The sequence below is a fragment of the Triticum dicoccoides genome, chromosome 1A (assembly GCF_002162155.2).
Source record: "Triticum dicoccoides isolate Atlit2015 ecotype Zavitan chromosome 1A, WEW_v2.0, whole genome shotgun sequence".
Taxonomy (NCBI): Eukaryota; Viridiplantae; Streptophyta; class Magnoliopsida; order Poales; family Poaceae; genus Triticum; species Triticum dicoccoides.
In genome coordinates this window covers 188584038-188608359 of record NC_041380.1, presented here as the reverse complement: position 1 = coordinate 188608359, position 24322 = coordinate 188584038, and positions in this window count along the sequence as shown.

Below are 24322 nucleotides of genomic sequence, written 5' to 3'. Positions count from 1 at the left end.
TGGCAACCAGACGCTCCTTGTCTATATGACCCCAACTATTACTTTGGATATCCGCCAGGCCAGCCATGGCCATAGACCAACTTAGGCCAAAAGCCTAAGCTTGGGGGAGTATGTACTTATCACCGACATTACATTCCTGTTCACACACTCATGCTAGTTGTCGGTGCTCATACTTTTTCACTGTATCATCCATGCTAGTTTATTTTCATTTTCTCGCTTTCTTCTTGTGTGTTTGATAAACCTTAAAAACAAAAAATTAGTTGTTGTTTTTAGCCAGTTTACTTTTCATGCCTGTATTAGTAATAATTAAAAAGGAAACCCAAAAGATTTCTCGTTCTTCTTTTTCTTGTTGGGAGCTTTCCCATTTAAATAGTTTTGTTTCTTTTCTTTCCTTTGGGGGTCGAGAGGAGAAGACCATGATGAAAATGTTGAGTGGCTGTCTTATGCATTATTGTTGATCTAACAAAGAGCCCATATTACCTTGTCTTCTCTCTTGAATTGAATGCTTGCAGATTCCAGCTTAGTCCAATGCACGCGCACTATTATTATTATCCACACTATTCCGCCGTGCAAGTGAAAGGCAATAACGATGATTATATGATGAGCTTATTGAGATGAGGAAAGCTAGTATGACCTCGACGTCTCTTGTTTTTGTAAATATGATTACTTCATCGTTCCTGATTCAGCATATTATGAAAGAAACATGTTTGCAATGACAATTAGAGATTATAGTTGCTTATGACATGCTTAATTATCTAGGAGCTTATAATGGTTTACCTTGCGTGCCAACATGCTATTAAAATGGTTGTGATGTGGTATGATAGGGTGGTATCCTCTTTTAAATGATTCGAGTGGCTTCACTTGGCACATGTTCACGCATGTAGTTGAAACAAAATCAACATAGCCTCTACGATATTTATGTTCATGGTGCATTATATCCTACTCATGATTGCATTCGGTGTTGATTAATTTTAATGCATATTCATGATTGTTGTTGCTCTCTAGCTGGTCGCTTCTCGGTCTTTTTCTAGCCTTCACTTGTACTAAGAGGGAATATTGCTTGTGCATCCAATTCCATAAACCCCAAAGTTATTCCACATGAGTCCACGATACCTACCTATATACGGTATCTACCTGCCGTTCCAAGTAAATTTGTATGTGCCAAACTCTAAACCTTCAAATAAAAATTCTGTTTTGTTTGCTCGAATAGCTCATGTATCAACTAGGGCTGTCTATATCTTCCATACTAGGCGGGTTATTCTCAAGGGGAGTGGACTCCGCTCCTCACTCACGAGAAAATGGCTGATCACCGGGATGCCCAGTCCCATGCTTTATTGAAATCAAATCAAAATAACAGCCAACAAAACTCCCCCGGGACTCTTCTTAGTTGGAGGCACTCGTTGTTTCGAGCAAGCCATGGATTGATGCTTGTTGGTGGAGGGGGGGGGGTAATAAACTTTACCATTCTATTTGGGAACCGCCTATAATGTGTGTAGCCTGGAAGATATCGAGATCTTTCGGTTGTTATGTTGACAATGAAAGTATACCGCTCAAAATATTATTCATATCTATTCCAAAACCGAGCTCTGGCACCTCTACAAATCCCTGCTTCCCTCTACGCAGGGCCTATCTATTTACTTTTATGTTGAGTCATCATCCTCTTATTTAAAAGCACCAGTTGGAGAGCATCGCTGTCATTTGCATCCATTAATATTAGTTTACATTGAGTATGACTTGACTGGATCTCTTTCACCATGAATTACAATGTCTAGTCAGTCCTTGATCTTTAAAGGTGCTCTGCATTTATGTTTTGCGGTCTCAGAAAGGGCTAGCGTGATACCATCTTGTCATATCATATCATGATTATTTTGAGAAAGTGTTGTCATCCGTGATTTATTATTATTGCTCGCTAGTTGATTATGCCATTGATATGAGTAAAGATGAGACCTAAATGTTATTGTGAATATGGTTAGTTCATAATATTTGCTGAAAACCTGAATGTTGGCTTTCAATATTTACAACAACTAGAGCAAACAGAGTTTGTAAAAGTTTTTCTTTATCACTTTCCGTTTATCAACTGAATTGCTTGAGGACAAGCAAAGGTTTAAGCTTGGGGGAGTTGATACGTCTCCGTCGTATCTACTTTTCCAAACACTTTTGCCCTTGTTTTGGACTCTAACTTGCATGATTTGAATGGAACTAACCCGGACTGACGCTGTTTTTAGCATAATTGACATGGTGTTATTTTTGTGCAGAAATAAAAGTTCTCGGAATGACCTGAAAATCAACGGAGATTATTTTTGGAATATATAAAAAATACTAGAAGAAAGATCCACGTCAGGGGGCCCACACCCTGTCCACGAGGGTGGGGGGCGCTCCCTACCCCCCTAGGCACGTGCCCCTGCCTTGTGGGCCCCCAGACGCTCCACCGACCTCTACTACAACTCCATATATTCGTGTTCAGGGAGAAAAGAAATCAGGGAGAAGGATTCATCGCGTTTTATGATATGGAGCCGCCGCCAAGCCCTAAACTCTCTCGGGAGGACTGATCTGGAGTCCGTTTGGTGCTCCGGAGAGGGGAATCCGTCGACATCGTCATCATCAACCTTCCTCCATCACCAATTTCATGATGCTCACCACCGTGCATGAGTAATTCCATCGTAGGCTTGCTGGACAGTGATGGGTTGGATGAGATTTATCATGTAATCGAATTAGTTTTGTTAGGGTTTGATCCCTAGTATCCACTATGTTATGAGATTGATGTCTCTATGACTTTGCTATGCTTAATGCTTGTCACTAGACCCCGAGTGCCATGATTCCAGATTTGTACCTATTATGTTTTCATCAATATATGAGAGTTCTTGATCCTATCTTGCAAGTCTATAGTCACCTATTATGTGTTATGATCCGTTAACCCCGAAGTGACAATAATCGGGATACTTACCGGTGATGACCATAGTTTGAGGAGTTCATGTATTCACTATGTGTTAATGCTTTGGTCCGGCACTCTATTAAAAGGAGGCCTTAATATCCCTTAGTTTCCATTAGGACCCCGCTGCCACGGGAGCGTAGGACAAAAGATGTCACACAAGTTCTTTTTCATAAGCACGTATGACTATATTCAGAATACATGCCTACATTATATTGATGAACTGGAGCTAGTTCTGTATCACCCTATGTTATGACTCTTACATGATCGATTGCATCCGACATAATTCTCCATCACCGATCCAATGTCTACGAGCTTTTCCTATATTGTTCTTCGCTTATTTACTTTTCCGTTGTTGCTGTCACAATCACTACAAAACCCAAAAATATTACTTTGCTACCGTTACCACTATTATCATATTACTGTGCTACTAAATACCTTGCTGCAGATATTAAGTTTCTAGGTGTGGTTGAATTGACAACTCAGCTGCTAATACTTGAGAATATTCTTTGGCTCCCCTTGTGTCGAATCAATAAATTTGGGTTGAATACTCTACCCTCGAAAACGGTTGCGATCCCCTATACTTGTGGGTTATCAATCTCTTTTACGCGGTCCACTCTCCCGCACGCTGCTATAATCCCTACTTGAACATGGTTCTTTATGCCACATATTATGATCCAATGATGTGTTGCCATCCTATGATGTTTTTTGAGTAGATATTCTTTGTCTTTGGGTTGATTGATGATATAGATTGGTACGAGTTGTTTGTTTTATTTTGGTGTTGTCCTATGTTGCCCACCGTGTCGCGCTAGTGTGAGGGATTGCCGTTGTAGGGTGTTGCAATACGTTCATGATTCGCTTATAGTGGGTTGGTGAGTGACTGAAACACAAACCCGAGTAAGGGGGTTATTGTGTATGGGAATAAAAGGACTTGATGCTTTAATGCTATGGTTGGCTTTTACCTTAATGATCTTTAGTAGTTGCGGATGCTTGCTAGAGTTCCAATCATAAGTGCATATGATCCAATAAGAGAAAGTATGTTAGCTTATGCCTCCCCATCATATGAAATTGCAATGATGTCATCGATCTTGTTAACAATTGCCTAGGACAATTCCGCACACCGATCCACCATTATTCCACACACGCTATTTATAATATTTAGCAATATATTCTAACTTTATGATAACAACACCTACTTTCATATTTTATCTCTCCGATATCATGCAAAGCTATCAACTTCATACCCACAACATAGTTTTATTTGTCGTTGCTAGTTGGAAGCAAACATTCGGTGTACGTAGAGTCGTATCAGTGGAATATATGACTTGGGAGAATATTGATCTTACCTTTAGCTGCTTGTGGGTTCGACACTCCATACTTATCACTTCCACCTTTGAAAATTGCTACGATGACTCCCTGCACTTGGGAATTATCAAGCTCTTTTCTGGCGCCGTTGCCGGGGAGCAATAGAGTGGGGTTGATATTCTCGTGTGTGCTTGTTTGCTTTATTCACTAAGTAGATTTTGTTTTTCCTTTTTTGTTTCTGTTTAGTTATGGGTGAAACATACAAATTTTTTTAAAGAATGAAAATACAAAAAAATTACTTGCCTCTCAGGCCTAAGCATTTTTTCAAAAATAGAAGTGATTGGAAAGTTATGCATTGAGGAAGTGAGGGTCGACCTTGAGCACTCGTGTTCATGCTCACGGAAACAATGTAGAATTTTTCATTTAAGTTTCTCTATAAATAATTATCCCCTTATATATATATCCTTTCTATTATAAAAATAATGTGCCAAGCTTTGGCTTTAGGATGATTAGATTGGTTGTTTACTATGTGCAGAACAAAAACAAAAACTTTGGCTGTAGCGCGTGAGTTTACATTTTTTTACTGGAAAGTAAAATGGGTCTGAAACTTTTTGCACATTACTTCTGTATAGATAGATAAAATTTGCAAATTTATTTCATAATTTTTGGAGTTACAGAAGTTTACTAAACCTCCAGATTACTACAGATTGTCCTGTTTTAGACAGATTCTGTTTTTCGTGTGTTGTTTGCTTATTTTGATGCATCTATGGCTAGTATCGGAGGGTATGAACCATAGAGAAGTTGGAATACAGTAGATATATTTATAATATGAAATTAGAATGAGTTTGCAACAGTACATAAAGGCAGTGATTTGCTTTATTATACTAATGGATCTCACAAAGTTTTTGTTTAAAAGTTTTGTGTGGATGAAGTGTTCGAAGAACGAGGAGTTACCGGCGTGAGAAGAATAAAGATAGGAAAGAGCTCAAGATTTGGGATGACCAAGGCACCCCAAGTAAATATTCTAAGGTTACTCAAGCATCTAAGCCTGGGGATGCCCCAGTTGGCATCCCATCTTTCTTCTTCAATAATTATCGTTATACCTCGGTTTTTGTTTTGTTCACATGATTTGTGCCCTTTGTGTTTTTTGTTTTTCCTTTATGAACCATGCTAATATGAGATAGCCCTTCATTGATTTATAGAATGCTTCATGTACTTCACTTATATCTTTTAAGTATGATCTTATAGAATTTCTCATTGTGCCTCACTTAAATCTTTTCAGTATGGTTTTATAGAATGCTTCGTGTGCTTCACTTATATATTTTGATCTTGGATATTGGTTAGTCTATATTAATTGTAGAATGCTCCTTTAAATTCACTTATATCTTTTGGAGTATGAATAATAATATAATCTAAGGTGGATCTGGAAGAGTGTCAACTTTAGTTAGTAATGATTCCACTATTCTGAAAGACAAGAATTTTGCTTATGTGGAGAGTAGTAAAATTTATATGCTTGTAGATCATGGAAAGAATGCTTTATGTGATGGTAATATTTTTGAACTCATTCATGATGCTACTGAAAATTATTATGAGGGAGGAATACATGCTTGTCGGAGTTGCAATAATATCAAGTTCCCTCCCTATGTGCTTAAAATTTTGAAGTTATACTTGTTTTTCCTTCCTATGCTAGTTGATTCTTGTTCCCATAAATTTTGTGCTCACAAAATCCCTAGGCATAGGAAGCAGGTTAAGTTTAAATGTTCTAGTCATATTCTTCATGATGCTCTCTTTATGTTTCAATTCTTATCTTTTATGCCTAGCTAAAAGGCATTAAAGAAAAGCGCTTGTTGGGAGACAACCCAATATTTACCCTTACTGTTTTGTGTGTTCTCATGATTAAGCTACTGTATTAATCACGTATTATAGCTTTTGTTTCAATAAAGTGCCAAGTAAGACCTTTGGGAAGACTTGGGTGAAAGTTAATGTGATCTTGCTGTAAAAAACAGAAACTTTGCGCTCACGAGATTAGCTGCCATTTTTTACAGAAGAGTGATTTGGTGCTGATTCTTTTTGCAGGAGATTAATAGACAAATTTCTCACGTCCACCAATTTAGTTCATAATTTTTTGAGTAGCAGAAGTATTGTTAGTGTTCAGATCATTACAGACTGTTTTGTTTCTGACAGATTCTGTTTTCATTGCATAGTTTGCTTGATTTCTAGTTTATATGACTTATATTTCTCAATATAAATTGTAGAAATGATATGGTATAGTAGGAATTATGTGAGAACAATTATGAGCCTTGTATTTGATAGTACCAAAGTGAATGGTTTACTCTTTATCATACTAACCTATCTCACGAAGTTCCATTAAGTTTTGTGTGATTGAAGTTTTCAAGCTTTGGGTGCGATATCGATATGAGGAGAATAAGGAGTGGAAAGACCCTAAGCTTGGGGATGCCCAAGGCACCCCAATGTAATATTCAAGGAAGACTGAAGCGCCTAAGCTTAAGGATGCCCCGGAAGGCATCCCCTCTTTCGTCTTCAAAAACTATCAGTATACCTTACTCGGAGCAATATTTTTATTCGTCACATGATATGTGTTTTGCTTGGAGAGTATTTTCAATTTTACTTGCTGTTTGAATAAAATCATTGGATCTGAAATCTTAAATGAAAAAGGAATCCTCCCATGGCTAGTTACTTATTTGACTACCCAGTGTCCTTCACTTATATCTTTTGGAGTAGTTTGTCATTTACTCACGTGCTTCACGTATATCCTATGAGTAAATGGTTGAATAATTGAATATCATCAATTTGAATTTATATTTTTTTGATATGCTTATACCATGGGGATTAATGACTTCACACCGAATAAGAATAGGTAGTAAACTTATTGAAAGTTAGCAAACGTAGAATTGGTCACTTGAACAATTCATGAAAGAATATTGAAGGAAGAGAGATTTCACATATAAATATACTATCTTGGAAATCTTTTGTAATTGTGAGCACTCATTAAAATATGACATGCTAAAAGGTTGATGTCGGACAAGGAAGACAACGTAATGGGTTATGTTTTCTTATATCCGAAATAAAGTATATTGTCTTGGATCATCCAACATGTTGAGGTTGCATTTCCCCCCTCATGCTAGCCAAATTATTTGCACCAAGTAGAGATACTACTTGTGCTTCTAAACATTCCTTAAACCAATTTTGCCATGAGAGTCCAGCATACCTACCTATGGATTGAGTAAGATCCTTCAAGTAAGTTGTCATCAGTGCATGCAATAAAAATTGCCCTCTAAATATGTATGATCTATTAATGTGGAGAAAATAAGCTTTATACGACCTTGTGACGTGGAAGAAATAAAAGCGATGGACTTCATAATAAAGGTCCATATCACAAGTGGCAATATAAAGTGACGTTCTTTTGCATTAAGATTTTGTGCATCCAACCATAAAAGCACATGACAACCTCTGCTTCCCTCCGCGAAGGGCCTATCTTTTACTTTTATCTTCTACCTTATACAAGAGTCATGGTGATCTTCACCTTTCCTTTTTACATTTTATCCTTTAGAAAGCACATTGTGTTGGAAAGATCCTGATATATATATATATATAATATATATATATATATATACATATATCCAATTGGATGTAAGTTATCATGAACTATTATTGTTGACATTACCCTTGAGGTAAAAGTTGGGAGGCGAATCTACAAGCCCATATCTTTCTCTATGTCCGATTAAAACTTTGAACCCATAAATATCACATGAGTGTTAGCAATTGTGAAAGATTAAATGATAGTTGAGTATGTGGAGTTTGCTAAATGAAAGCACTGACATAGACCCTTCCTGAAAATAAGATGAATTGCAATTGTTTGATGACTGAGAATAGAGTTTGTTAGTTTCAAGAAAGTTTATGATCTATACTTTAACATGTGAATAGCTTGCTACTTGATCATGAAAAGTCTTATGAAGATGAGCTACTGATATGATATATAATGATGCTAGAAAAAGTGAGTGGAACTATCATTGATCAAACTTGTGCACTTGCTAGCATTCACACTTCATAAAATATTTCTTTTATCATTTACCTACTCGAGGACGAGCAGGAATTAAGGTTGGGGATGCTGATACGTCTCCAACGTATCTATAATTTATGAAGTATTCATGACATGTTTACAATATTTTAATATGATTTTGGTATGATTTGATTAGAACTAACCCGGACTGACGTTGTTTTCAGCAGAACTACCGTGGTGTTCTTTTTGTGCAAAAAAAAAAGTTCTCGGAATGCGATGAAAATCAACGGAGATTTTTTCTGGAAAATATGAAAGATACTGCAACGAAAATCCACCGGAGGGGAGTCACGGGGGGCCCACGAGGGTGGGGGGCAAGCCCACCCCCCTGTGGCGCACGCCCTGCCTCGTGGACTCCTCGAAGGCCCCCCTGACGTGAAATCAATGCCAACTTCTCCTATAAATATAGAAACCTCCGAAAATTAACCTACATCGGGAGTTCCGCCGCTAGAAGCCTCCTTAGCCACCAAAAACCAATCTAGGCCCTCTCCGGCACCCTGCCGGAGGGGGCCATCATCACCAGAGGGCATGGAGGAGGATCCCGGAGGGGCCATCATCACCATGAAGGCCAAGGACGAGAGGGGGAACCTCTCCCCATCCAGGGGAGAGGCCATGGAGGAGGAAGCACAAGGGGGAGAACCTCTCATCCTATCTCTTGGTGGCACCGGAGTGCCATCGAGAGGGGAATCATCGCCGCGGTGATCGTCTTCATCAACATCACCATCCTCTTCTCTTTTACGCGGTCCACTCTCCCGCACGCTGCTGTAATCCCTACTTGAACATGGTTCTTTATGCCACATATTATGATCCAATGATGTGTTGCCATCCTATGATGTTTTGAGTAGATATCCTTTGTCTTTGGGTTGATTGATGATCTAGATTGGTACGAGTTGTATGTTTTATTTTGGTGCTGTCCTATGGTGCCCTCCATGTCGTGAAAGCGTGAGGGATTCCCGCTGTAGGGTGTTGCAATATGTTCAAGATTCTCTTATAGTGGGTTGGTGAGTGATTGAAACACAAACCCGAGTAAGGGGGTTGTTGCGTATGGGAATAAAGAGGACTTGATGCTTTAATGCTATGGTTGGGTTTTACCTTAATGATCTTTAGTAGTTGGGGATGCTTGCTAGAGTTACAATCATAAGTGCATGTGATCCAAGAAGAGAAAGTATGTTAGCTTATGCCTCTCCCTCATATGAAATTGCAATGACGACTATTGGTCTTGTTCACAATTGCCTAGAACAATTCTGCACACCGATGCACCATTATTGCACACTAGCTATTTATAATATTTAGTAATATATTCTAACTTTATGATAACAGCACCTACTTTCATATTTTAGCTCTCCGATATCATGCAAAGTTATTCACTTCATACCCACAACATAGTTTTATTTCTCGTTGCTAGATGGAAGCAAACGTTCGGTGTACATAGAGTCATATAAGTGGGAGATAGGACTTGAGAGAATATTGATCTTACCTTTAGCTCCTTGTGGGTTCGACACTCCATACTTATCACTTCCACCTTTGGAAATTGCTACGATGATTCCCTGCACTTGGGAATTATCAACCGCCTGCACGCCGCATCAGACAATCGCCTGTAGCTGAACCCCTGGAACACGGCCAGACTCTGAAGATTCTATGCCTAGCGCTGAACTATTTGTTTGTCGCATTTATTTTTTCCTCTCTTTTCGTTTTTTCTTTTGTCTAGAACTTAAACTCTTTCACGCGGCTAAACCGTGCACCTGTGATGAACACTTCCTTGAGCATGTACGCCCACTATGCCTAGGGGCTTCCCGGACAGAAGCTTATTTTCCGAGCATCAAGATCATAACATATGTGTTGCTTCTCATATTTACCTTTTCTTTTTTTTCCCGCCATTATATGCATCGATATGACTTAAGTTTTGGCCAAGCTGGGTTGCCTGGCTCCTATGCCTATGCCCTACATTCTCGTTAGTTCGGCTAGGGCATAAAGGGAGCACCTCTGCGATTGTTACTGCCGGGTCATCCGAATGCATACCTCGGACTAGGTGAAGCCGAAAGCTAGCGTTCTTAAGAGCATACTCGGTCGGCGGAGTAAAGATGCTTTATATTCCTTCCATTATGAACCCCCAGATGATTACCTATACTGTAATGTTATCAATCACAGTTTGGACATGCATTTTAATGCATGCACACCCAGTGAAAGGAACCCCTAACAGAACTATTCTCCCTGGAAGATGTTTCTTACAATCATAATGTAATATAACATAACTAGCCGGATACACATTGTCTGTTCAATCAACTATGACCCCTACGCCAGGTTCCCACGCATACCTCGGTCTATTTTACCGCTAAAGTATTCAGAAACACTCTGCACCTTCGGGTCCAGAGGTTGAAGCGAAAAGGTCCGCCATGACAATTGTTTTTATAATTCAGCTAGAGTAATATATGTCAAGGAAAGTACATAGTCACTAGGACTCAAAAATTTCCTCCTGTATGCCGTCTAGCAGGCCGTCTAACTTACAATCCTGCTGGGAATACTTGGCGCCTACTTCTACTTAGTCATATACCAAATTAACGGGAACTTCTTTTCCACCTGACCCTAGAGGTCCGACCCAAGCCATATGATTCAGATCAAGCTTGGTATACCGTGTTTTCACCATGGCCCAGGCTTCCCGTGCACCTTCCCGATAGGCCGATATCTTCCACAGTCGAAAGCGCCACCGCGCTCCCTTGAATAGCGGTATCAGCTCCTCCATCTTTCCTGGAGGGGAGGCGGATGGCCATAGGGACTTGGCAACACTATGCATCGCCTGCCGAGCATGCTCATGCACCTGCGACAGCTCTTGTAGCAGATCGCTCGACGATCCAGACATCTCCTCTTTGGGACAACCGGTCAGCATACCTGCAGATATAACTCTATCAGTACCTTCTACCTCTGAATTATTCGAAGGTAAGTTCGACCACATACTGAATATGCCACCTCACAGCCTTTTATTCTCCTTTACGGAGTCCGCTAGCTGGCTCGTACATCTTTCAGTTCTTCACCAAGTTGGGTGTTCGAATCCCGGAGCTTGTTTTTCTCTACATCTACCTTTGTTAACACACGCTCGCCCGCGGCTAGCAGTTTTTTGGATCCTTGTTCTCCGCTTCGAGCGGCTTCCAGGTGTTCTTGCAGTTGACCTTATGGGCCAATCAAGAGGTAAGAAACCATATTATTATTATTGGTATACCATTATGTTTTCTTGATGGAGGGAAACATTACCAGGAGATGCCTTCTTGGATTTCTCCAGTTCGGCATTGGCAGCATTTAGCTGGCTCCGACACTTTTCCAGCTCCTGAAATAACAGGTTGTTCTTCTCTGTAAGCACCTGGTTATACATTCATCCTTAAATCAGTTGTATCAACTACTTTAAGTCTCGGGGGCTACTGGTGTATGATTATTAAATCCATGCTTACCCGCATATCTTTGAGATGCTGGTCTATGGCTCGGACAAGCCCATCCCGAGTAGCTTGGATGTACGCATTGGCTGAATTAAAGGCATTAAATGCCTCTTTTGAAAAACCAGGGTTACGAAGAATGGCCCTCTGACAACGATGATTCATAGCGCTCACCACTTCAGAGTTTGTGACGGACATGTTGTCCGAATCCTCTGTGGAAGGACAGTTCGACGCCACTCTTATGTCAGCCCCCGTCCTTTGGGCAGGGTCCAGAACCTGACTAGTGGAGGACGTCCGGCGGATACTTTTCCTTATAGGATACGGCGAATGGCATTACAATTTGATATGACAATCAGAAAGGATCTTCTTGAGAAGAACAACCTTACCTCTTTGATGAGGGTTCTGTCGTGTTAGCATTTGCTCTCCTCTTCAAAGATGTGCCAGGCATGGACGCTGCTCTCCTCGGAGATGCTTCCGGTGCACATTGCGGTGCTGAGCGCCTCCCCTTTGGAACATGAAATGGTGTAGCGGGTAAGGCGTACTAAGGGAACTCTTTCGAAGAAAGTGTCTTTTGAATTACTTACATGTGAAGCAGGAAGGAGACCAGAGTAATCGACAATGATAGGTACATCTATGCCGTCATAGCTCGTCTGATAGAATACTCCATCCTCGAGCTCCACAAATATGTTCGGATCTTCTTCATATCCGGGGTCAAGATCCCAGTTGCAATTCTGCGGCTGAGGGGCAGGGTCATTGATCCCCTCGACAGCCTTTTGCCATTCCTATCATGAGTGGATAGGATACTCCCTGTCAAAGATAATTCAGGGAGAGGAGTAACATAGTGGAGTCAGAGCTTACCCGACTAGGAGGATTATACATGGAAAATCCATCTCGGTATTGGAGACGGGTGAACTCCTCCTTCTCCCCTTTATATAGTTTGGCCAATGTTTTAGCCAAAGCGGCGGGGGTCTTTGGACACTTCCGACCGCAATGTGAGGCGTCGTCTTCCCCATTATACTGCCACATGGGTAGCCCTCTATATTGGAGTGGTTGGACCCCCCGCGCTATGGAGATCACCATTACCTTGACTATTGACAATCCGGACTGGGCGAACATCTTAATCTTGCCCAGCAGCAGACCGATCTCTGCGCTATCCTCTTCCTCGAGGCTCTGAGGACGCACTTGATAATTCGGGGAGGCCTATACGGACTGGGTTCAAAAGAGCGACATCGTCGATATAGAACCATTCGGAAGGCCACTCTTCGGAAGCCTTCTTCGGCGTGCCGGATAGGTATCCTATTCCAGCGATGCACCACACTTCGGCTCCCCCACTTCAAATATTGACCCTCCTTGATTATGAGGGACGAGGAAGAAAAGTATTCTCCATAAATAAAAATGGGCCTCGCAGCCAGTAATAGCTCGCATAGAGCAACATAATCCGCAATATGCAGGATGGAGGCGGGAGTGAGACTGTGCAGTTGGAGGCCGTAATACTCAAGCAGACCTCGGAGGAAGGGATGGATCGGAAATCCGACACCTCTTAGCAAGAATGGGACAAAGCATACTCGTTCCCCCTTCGACGGATTGGGGAAGTTCTCCTCTTGAACCCCGCCATTGAAGGACATCATCCCTGCTCGTACGGGGACCAAATCCACGGGAGGAAGAAAGCCCTGTGTTTGCAGCTTCACCGGCTGACTGTGGGAAATAGAACATCTCTCCCAATCCCCCTTTTCAGAGTTGTGGGGATGAGAGGAAGAGCTGTGAGCGCTGGCCATGTTGGGGTGGTTCTTCTCCGCAAGCTCTGTGGATTTTTTTCCGTGGGATCTGGTATGGATCTGAGATCTATTCTCTTTATATAGGAACCTTTCTGGTATGGTCAGGGTGGTATATGTAAAAATAGCCTGACCTCTTGTATTCAGTCGACACGTGGATGCTAAAGTCAGGAAGGCACGGAAGCTGAGGGGTGCGACACTAAGTGGAGAGCCGAATACATTACTTTAAAGTCATAGGAAGAGGAACCGGCCTTACAATGCCGAAGACTATCTACACGCCGAACATCTCGTCATTGAAGTCTGGTTCGGGGGCTACTGAGGGAGTCCTGGACTAAGGGGTCCTCGGGCGTCCGACCTATTGGATATGGGCCAGACTGATGGGCAGTGAAGATACGAAGACCGAAGACTCTACCCCTGTCCGGATGGGGCTCTCCTTGGTGTGGAAGGCAAGCTTGGCGACCAAATATGAATATTCCTTTCTTTTAACCGACCTTGCGTAACCCTAGATCCCTCCTGTGTCTATATAAACCGGAGGGCTAGTTCCATAAATAGATCCGAATCCTGATAATCATAGCCAGGCTAGACTTTTATGGTTTAGCCATTACGATCTCGTGGTAGACCAACTCTTGTAATACTCATATTCATCAAGATCAATCAAGAAGGAAGCAGGGTATTACCTCCATAGAGAGGACTCGAACTTGGGTAAACATTGTGTACCCCATCTCCTGTTACCATCGATCCTAGACACACAGTTCGGGACCCCCTACCCGAGATCCGCCGGTTTTGACACCGACATGGTTCAGGCGGCCTTCGTCGAGGCAGCTCCAATAGCACGGAGTAAGAGGCACACGACCCAGTGCACGATGACAAATGGACAATGTCTCTGGCATTAGGGAGGAGGGCGGCAGTGAATTTGGCGGTGGGGGCGCCATGCAAGATGGGCTAAGGTTTTGTGGCTCGGGAGATGGGAGCTTCCGGGGAGAACGTGATTTGGCCCCCATGATGTATGAATAGGAATTGGGAGGGCAGTGGAACCATGTCTTACGAATGCATTTGTCTGAAATGTGGGGGGGATTTATAGTTCTAACCCTGCCTTTAGGCTTCTCGGCTTGGGTCTGTGTACAGAGGGTTAGGGATAGTAGAGTAACTTTGCTTCTCCCAAATAGTGGGTGTGAGTGATTTCAGGCGAGGAGGGCGTTTTTCTAAATATAGTGGGCGCGAGCGATTTTGGGCGAGGAGGGCGTGTTTTGAAATATAGTGGGCGCGAGCGATTTCGGGCAAGGAGGGCGTGTTTTGAAATATAGTGGGCGCGAGCTATTTTGGGTGAGGAGAGGTTGTTTTGCTGACCATGGTTTATGAATTATTCGGCACATGTCATTTTGGCCGAGGAGAAGGCACGCTTGGATGAAGTTACGAACCTACCCTCGATGTACAACGGGCCAATTGATGCGTGTCCCACATAGGCCGGTAATTTCACCTCTCCCATTTATTTGCTCGGGCGAATTCCACCGAGGAGAAGTTGTTTAACGGTTCGTTCAAATTTTGGGAGAACGAGCATCCATGTCTGCCTTACCAAGTCGATTCGAATCAAATTTTGAAATATTAGCTTGCCACTTCTTTTTTAGATGGAGAGATGATGCTCGAGACTAATGTGTTTTTACATGCTCGTTGCTAACTATTTACTATATGACAAATAGTTGACCCTCTAAAAAACGGGAATCAAACCCAAAATCAAATATCTCGATTCAATGAAATAGCTCGTTCACCAGGTCAAAATAGTGAACTAAATCCAAAATTGAACACCTCAATCAAGTAGCATGGTGTACAGTATTATAGTACTCCATGAACATGTTGAAAGTCAAATTAATGAACTTTTTTGATATATGCATATCTCCATTCATATGTGGGTTGCAGACAACATGTTCTCCAATTTAAATATTTGAATGCAAGTTTATATCGAGATATGGTTTATATCAGTCTTCGATGCGTAAAATGCGACCTCCCCCTCTCCTGGACTCCTGCTCTCTCTCTCTCACTGTCTCGTTGACAATCTTCAATTCTGTCGCACGCATCCAACACACAAACTTTGTTGGTCCCTCTCCCTCTCTCTCCCCCCCCTCTCTCTCTCTTTGTGTGTGTGGGGGGGGGTCTTTCTAGTTCGCATGCATATATACTCCATCTATAGGTCTCTTTCACACACTATGTATGATTCTCTAGTCCAAGCTAAATATATTGGGTGCACTCATCGTACACACAAAAATTCCTTGGCTCGTTGCCCGTAAGTCTCTCACGCACTACTCTGTCGTCTCGGAGCTCTTCCCTCTCTCTCTCTCTCAAACTCTCCATCTCCCTGGGTCAAACATACACACACTACTACAGGATGGTCCAAACGGGACTGTCGAATCAGAGACCCTTCGACGAAACTGTTTGCGATGCCATAATCACAAATGATGGTGTACAAAAACCATCAAAAAAGGTGCAAAACGTTTGCGATGACAGATGCATCAAACACGGTTCAGAATTTAGTTGCGTGTGCGATACAGGGTATACGGTTCAGCTCAGTGAACTATTTGTATGAGGAGGCACAAAAGAAACGGCAGCCAGATGAAGGCGTGTGCGATATACAACATACTGTTCACTGGGATGAACTATGTGTGATTAGGTAACACAATGGAAATGGTTTAACTGAACAAGATGTGTGTGATACGCGACAAACTGGTCTGTAATCTGAAATGTGTGCGAAGACCAATAATAACACAGACGATTGCTGCTAATAAGCCGTGTGAATTGCTCTGTCTACAGTAGAATAACATGTATATATATAACTGAAATAAACATCCGATTACATAAGTGACTATACAGATCATTCGCACACACCTCAATAAACAATTGCATGCATTCTAAAGTAGGATAATTGATCGTCTAGTCATCTAGTTCTTGTGACGCTCCCGCCACTGCTATGTGGCTCGATCCCTCGTCTGGGTCAGGAAGAAGATAGTTCCTCATGTCAATGATCCACCTGTACATCTCGTAGCTTGTGTACGCGTCCAAGGTCACGTACTTGACATGTTGTTCATCCAGTCTCTTATGCCACACACTATGCCACGCGTTCTTGTCCTTATTGCTCTCGTGCTTCATCTTCGCGTAGTAGGGGTCGATGATGGCCAAGGCGAGGTCAACCAGGGAGTTCAATTTGCTTTTGTCGGTGCCCCAGACCTTGTAGTGGTACTAGATGTTGATAAGATTCGGGCATTTCAAGTTCGGAACCTTGACCGCTTTTAGATCGTTGGTGGTGTCCAACATAGCGAAAATGTAATCAGAGCTCTTGATAAACCTGGAGAAATGCTCACAAGGCCTTGTGGCAAGGTGGAAGTGGTAGACGAGGATCCCATGTCGCACACACAACTGGGCGACGGCAACCTTCTAATCATGCCCGGCACGACCGATGGTGTACTCGAGGTCGAAGCCGACCACTCGATACTTGTCCTCGGCAAGGAACTGCTCCATAGTTTGGATGGAGCTCTCCACCAAGACCGGATTGTTCGTGTACACCACCGAGAGGACCTTACCCCTTACGTGGGTGTCCACTACGTGATGCGTGGTGAACTGCCCGCCGTTGTTGTCGTCGGCCGCTGGGTGCGCCATTGGAGCCACGGGGAGCGCCACTGGAACTACTGGATGTCCTCTCTGTATGTGTCCTCGTGGGTGTGCTTATTGTGACGTGTGAGACGAGAGATGAAGGAAAATGGCCGCGGGAATAAAAGGGGGCCGGGCAGCGTGTATTCTCGGCATGTCCTCATGGTACTTTTTGCAGCGGGTAACTGCATCGTCGCGGCGCGCCCGGTGCAACCGCTTGCACACGAACGTGCGTGATCATGCACCGGCCCAAAACAGTGGTAGCGAGCGTGGAGGGACGAGGGCAGAGCACCCGGAGGGACGCGAGAGCAAAGGCGTGTTGCGGGACATGAGTAGAGCGTGCCACGGCCGCCTGCACCGCAAGCAACAACACAGATGGAGCAGTTGAACATGCAGCAAATGGTCGCCTACAAGCCGGCCGACATTTGTGTCGCTGCATGGAGAGCGACCATGTGGTACCACCTCCATCTAGTCTATAGTCTCCTTTATATTCCGTTCCATACTTTGCCATCAAATTTAACCAACAAAATGTTAATGCATGTTTTAAAAATTATATAATTGGAAACTATGTTCAAATACAAACCTTACCAAATTGTTTGTACGTGGTTCCACACGGGTCATCCAAAACAACCGTATGCGTTGAAGGTATGCACAAATCTTGCGATGCTCACACTTTGCATACGGGTGTTATATCTAAAGTGTTTGCAATCTAGAGCGGCAGAAATCCTGCTCGGCACATTTTCTCTTGGCTTCCTTGGGAAGTTGTCGGTTTGCATACGGGTATTCTAACTAAAACGTTTGCGATGAGTGTTTTATATTTAAAAAGCGAATTAAACTGCGGCTTGGGCGCCATTAATGGAGAGGATGCGAGCAAGGCGAGCGGCCATGGAAGTCAAAGGGCTTGCTTCTCAGTGAGCCTGCACAACGTACAGCTCGCATGCTTCCCGGTGAGCCTGTGCACTCAAGGACAGCTTGCATGCCTCTTGGTCAGCCTGCGCACCGGACGACGCTCGCACGCCTCCCGTTCAGTCAAGGTCAAGCAGCTGTCCGCATGGCACCTCCTATAGCCATTAAAACCAAGACATGTGGCGTCACGTGAATGGTTAACAGAATTTTGGATATACTAGAATTTAAAAACTAGGCATCTCAATGTTTTGCCGGCAATCAACGGTGCCCTGGTGTTTGAAATTCATTCCCATTTCTTGCATGGGACCTAAGCATGCACCCAAGGACACATATTTGATTTTTTAACCAATTTATATGCACTGGAGCATGTGCATGTAGTTCAAATTTGAATTGTTCACCTGGAATGGCTAGAAAACCAATTTAATGTATAAAATGTTCAAACGAACCCTGAATAATTCCAATTCTTTTACGACACACATATAGTTGCATGTTCACTCCAGATAAAAGGTCTAGCAATTCAAACACCGTCCATTGCCACTATAACCCCATTATGTAATTCAAATCAAGATGAAAAATCAAGTAGATCGCACACAGTTTATTACCATCAACCGTGTGAGATGTAGTTCAAAATATCTTGGAGCACCGTCACTGTATAGTATGCCTATGGCTTACACGAGAAGGTGCGTCATCTACAGTCCACAGCCGGTGTCTCAAGCACACTAGCTCACTCCCCGAATATCATTTCACTGTTCAATCGTCGCCGGTGAAAGATGGGCACATGGACCCGTGTCATGAGGGCAAATTCTGTGGCCAACTCCGGCGAGAGCGCGACCGTAGCCACCATGTGCGTGCTAACAAGGTGCATGAGCGCGGTCGCAACTTGCGACTGGGCAGCAAAGGCAGCCCAAACGGCCGCCGTTGCTTCTCAGGTGGCGGCAGCAACATCTGCCTCGGGGATAGCAACTGGCGAGAGCGGCACAACAGCTGTCCGTTTCGCAGCGGCGGCCTTAGGCCTGATGGAGGCCGCCCATGCCCAACTCCATGTAGTCACCGCACAAATCGGACGAAGCTTCTCCGACAACGGTTGGCAACCCACGATCGAAGAGCTGGCAATCGCCGAGAGCGTTCGAGCAGCCATCCGTTCCTCCACTGCATACCTTGCGACGACGAAGCCAATGCCAGCCCAGATCACGTCCGCCCATGCCCAGCTCGTGACGGCCTTTTCCAAAGAGATGGCGAACGCGGATGGCGAGATGCTTGTTGGGTATGGTGGGATGGATGCCATGGAGCCCCTTCCCCAGTAGACCGTCGGGCGCGAGCTGGACATAGTAGTACTCTATGTTTTGTTTAATTAAGAGCGCCGATCTTTAATTTATTAGAGTAATGTTTAGTTCAGCTAGCTCTGTTTAATTGTTGAACTTGCTCGATTAAGAAGTGTGGGTGTGCTGTAGTCTCCTTGTGTACCCAATTTATGCAATGACATGGATGACCACTGTAACCATGGAAATTTGAACCAAAACTTTTGGCGTTCAAACGCATCACACACAGGTTAAGCTATATGAATCGTTTGTGATGTCCACATATCGTACACAGTTCTGAATAATGACTGAGTCTGATGACACTTTGCGCGCTAGTTTTTTGGCAGAAGCGATTCCAAATTTTCGGCTTCCGTGGAAATATTTGCCTCCCAGTCCCCTCCCCCTTACCAAAATCCACATTTCCCCTCTTTCCGCCTTCCTTTCCATGTTGAAACCTTCACTCCTTGCTTGCAGCGCTGCCGCCTCCTCGCGACCCTCCTTCACGCTGCTCGGACTCCTCTATCTAGGCAGGTAATCCACACCCGACCCCCATCCTCCTCCTCCTTCCACATCCCACATGCCCCGACCGTCGACGCGAGCGCGACACCTTCCACCCAAATCACTGACCCCTCCACCAAATAAGTGCCGACCTAAGCCATGGTGCACACAGTATAGCCAGGACCTCAAGCAGCAATTGGCAGCGGAGAAGCAAATCGCGGCCGCACGCGCGGATGAGGTCACGATGGTTGCCATTCGTGTCGACACCCAGATCTTGGAGGAGCACCTTGCCAATTTCTAGCTACACCTATTAAGCATGCTCGGTTTACCCGTTGCATGTGCTGCTTCTGCCTTTCCTTCACAAAATTTAGTGAATTGTGCTATCTAATTTCACCATGCAATCTATTGCTCTAGTGTATATGTTCTATATGTCGTTTAGTGTGGTGCTCACTTATTAACTATTTTGTTAATTAGTTGTCGTCTTCAGTTAACTGTTTGGTTCAATTCTGCAAATGTGATGCTCAATTCTTCAGGCTACAATTTTGTATTGTCTTCCATGTGAGAAATAAATCAAATTTATCTTTTCAAAATTGTGGGCGCATTCTGTTATTGTATACCATGCGAGGAATAAATTGAATTTGGATGTAGTAAATAGATGAGAAACAAATACAATTGCTACAATTGGCTGTAGTTAACAGTTTGGTTAACTCTCTGATCTTCTATTAGGAGTATGTTATATTGTGCAATGTGGTGCTCAGTTAATGTTTGGTTCATTTGTTGTGGTGTTTAGTTAACTGCTTGGTTCGATGTTATATTGTGCAATGTGGTGCTCAGTTAATGTCTGGTTCATTTGATGTGGTGTTTAGTTAACTTCTTGGTTCAATTCTACAATGCGATGTCCAATTGTCAGGAGTAGAATTTTGTATTGTTGTGCATGTGAGGAATAAATCGAATTTGGCTGCACTTAATACATGTGAAACATATACAAGTGCTATATTCCCTTGTTCTTAATCATGCTTGGTTTGGGTAAATGGGTATTCCGTGTGGCTTCAATTAATTGGATGAATCTACAATGTGCTTATTTTTCATCAACATATTTTACTGATAGCATGCGAACCCTTACTTAACCTGATGACTAACTACCTTATATGTGTTGTAGGGAAACAATGGGAGGCACTGAGGTTTACAATCGAGGTTAGAATGAGCATGGTCCGTTGTCTAATATCGCATTATTATGCAATTGCAGGAACCATTTAATATTTTGGTTTTTAACAATTTGGTCTTGCACATGTAGGTCCTGCTGTCAGAGGTTTTGACCCACAGTTCAACCCTTATTGCATATGGAGAAATGAGTTGTCCATGAATATCAATCAAATCAAGAAACTTAGAAAGATTGTTTGGATAAATAAATTAGCGACAAAAAACAACAAGATCTTTGTGTGCACAATGAAGAAGACATCGGTTCACTACAAGATGGTACTAACTTTATACCTTGCCTTTTTTATTCCTTTACCCCATTCAAATATAGAGAAGATACTTATGCACATCCTTGTTTTCAGGCCTTTCCAAAGCAGTTCAATGATGATTACCTCTCAAACCACCTCTATGGTGAGGAGGCGAGGAAGGTTTTCATACAACACCCACGATTCAATATTGAAGTGTTCCTGAAGATGTCGAAGGACGAACGATCAATCATCCATAGGCACTGGCCTAAAGTTGCAAAGACCTTCAACATGAATGAAGGCTCAATAGTTTCGCCTTCCGCTTCAGCAGTTTTCCAGATGAGATACATCTGTCTATATACCATCTATGATGCTAATTTCGAAAGGTTCTACATCTTGCATGTGGAACTTGCTGCTGGTGCAGTTGTGTAATGGTGTAGCTGAGTGCTGATGCTATATCATGTTGTATTCTGATGTATTTCAATTATGAAATTCTGCTTCCTTAATATGGAAATGAAATATATTGTGTGCTTAATATGAATGTCAATTAGATTAGTAAATGGATTATTAATAATAGGGCAATTAGCCTGCTAATTGGGTTTTGATATTGCAAACGCTTGTTCAAAAAATACCATGGGCGATGACCTCAGGCAACGCACACAGTTTCTAGGAATAAACCATGTTGGATCAATGAACAATCTCACACCACTTTCTCTTGAAAACTGTTTGCGTTAGGCCACCATGCACAACCGTTTACCACATAAAAACTGTGTGTCATGGACAGCCTTTGCCACACAGTTTCTTCTACGGACCGTGTGTGCTACATTCAATAACGCAAACGATTTAATGGGAAAAATTGTGTGTGATGTACCCGTGAATGGAAACGTTTTCCTTGAGGGACTGTGTGGGATGTGCATATGAACGGAAACGTTTAGCGGGGACTGACTGTGTGGGATGTACTTGTGACCGGTAACAATTTTGCCGTATAATTGTATTTTTTTAGTTGTACTGTACGTATTTCCATATTTGAGTGCTCGCCGATCGCACACGACCACATTTGGCCGAACGTGTGTGCCAGAAGGGCATATCCCCGACGGTTTCTGGGTCGTGTGGGAAGGACCCCCTATCGCCCACACTCACTTGGCGACGGTTCCAAATGCCATCACGGAAAGGGGTAAAAAGCCTTTTGTTTAGGACCGACGCACACCAGTGACATGCATATCTCACTCGCACTCGATAGACCCATCTCAAACTCTATCTGTCTCCCTCGTTCTCTCTCCTTCTCACACACACACACATACAAAATCTCATTCCTAGCCAAGTATGATGGTCTCCCACTCAATTGTAGGCACACGTAGTCCCCCCTATATGTATATGACTAGCTAATCTTGGTCTCCATCACAAACATGTGCATGGTCTATCTCGATTTCTCTCGGGGCATCTTTCTATCGCGGACGCACCTCCCTCGATCTCCCACCCATATAGTCCCCTCATGATCTCGAGGGGTTCTCTCTGTCACAAACACACCCTCTCTCCCTCCCCATGCGTCCATGTTCTCCATGCGTCCCTCTCGACCTTCGTTCCTTGCTGGACATACCTCTATTGGACATGTGCTATAGGTGTGTCTCTCTCCATTGCAAACAATCATGCACTAGCTATCTTCGTGTATCTCCTCACCTCCCTTCTCTATCTCGGAGATGCATGCATGATATGTTTGCATAAGAAACGGAAAAGCACACACTCTCTGTAATTTATTGTTTGTTGTCCCTTTCTCTTTCACACACATACTCTTTTTGCACACTCACTCATTCTCCTTCACACGCACTTGATCTCTCTCAACTTAGGCACTCTCTTCGGTCCATAGGATATAGATTTATTGAGAAGTCAAACATCACAAAGTTGGACCATGTACGTGGAGAAAAATATTTACATCTAGAATGGCAAACATATACCATTAGATTCGTCATGATATGTAGTTTTTCGTATAATGTATCTTTGGTATTGCAGATATAAATAAATTTGCGTAAACCTGGTCAAAGTTTCCAAAGTTCGACTTCTAAAAAATTTACATGCACTGCATTATCGAGCGGATGGAATATCTCTTTCCCCCTCTCAGCTATCTGACGCATCACTCAGCCTTATCAGGGCTCCTCTATCTCTCTCAAACTTTATATCTCACTGGTTCACACATACACATGTCTCTCTCGCGCTACATAGACCCATCTAACACTCTCTGCCCTTGTTATCTCTCTATGTGACATGCACCCCCCTAAGTACCATAATCCCTCACTCCATCATAGGCGCACACACTCCCCCTAAGTATGATTATCTCTTACTAGCCATCAGGAACACAAGTATTGTCTCCTTCCATCCATACGTCTATCTCGATATCTCTCGGGGTATCTTCTATCACGCACACACCTTTTCACTCGATCTCCCACCCATGTAGTCCCATCACGATCTCCAGGGGATCTCTCTATGACAACCATACACTCTCTCCTCCCCGTGTCTGCATTTCCTCCGTACATCTCTCTTGACCTCTTTCCCTTTGTTTGTCAGACCCCTCTTGGCCACGTGCTAGGGGTCTTTCTCTCTCGGTTGCAAACAACCACATACTATCTCCTCAACTTGCTTCCCCTCTCAAAGATGCATGTGTGATATGTCTGCATAAGACATACACGCTTTTTCTCTACTTTTATCGTGTGTTGTCCATGTCTCTTTCACCCACGCACACATACTTTTTTTAGTCGCTCTTTCTGTTTCACACACACTCTCTCTAGTTAGGTACTCTCTCACGTCCATAAGCATATGGATGCTTTGGAAATTCAAACCTCAGAAAAGTTTGACCAGGGGTGTGTGGATAAAAACAATTACATCTAGAACTATCATTAGATTCATCACAACATGTACTTACTTCATACTATCATTTATCTTTGGTATTGTAGATATAAGTAATTTCTTTATAAACTTGGTCAAAGTTTCAAAAGTTTGACTTTATAAAAATGTTGGCACTACATTATCGAACGGAGGGAGTAT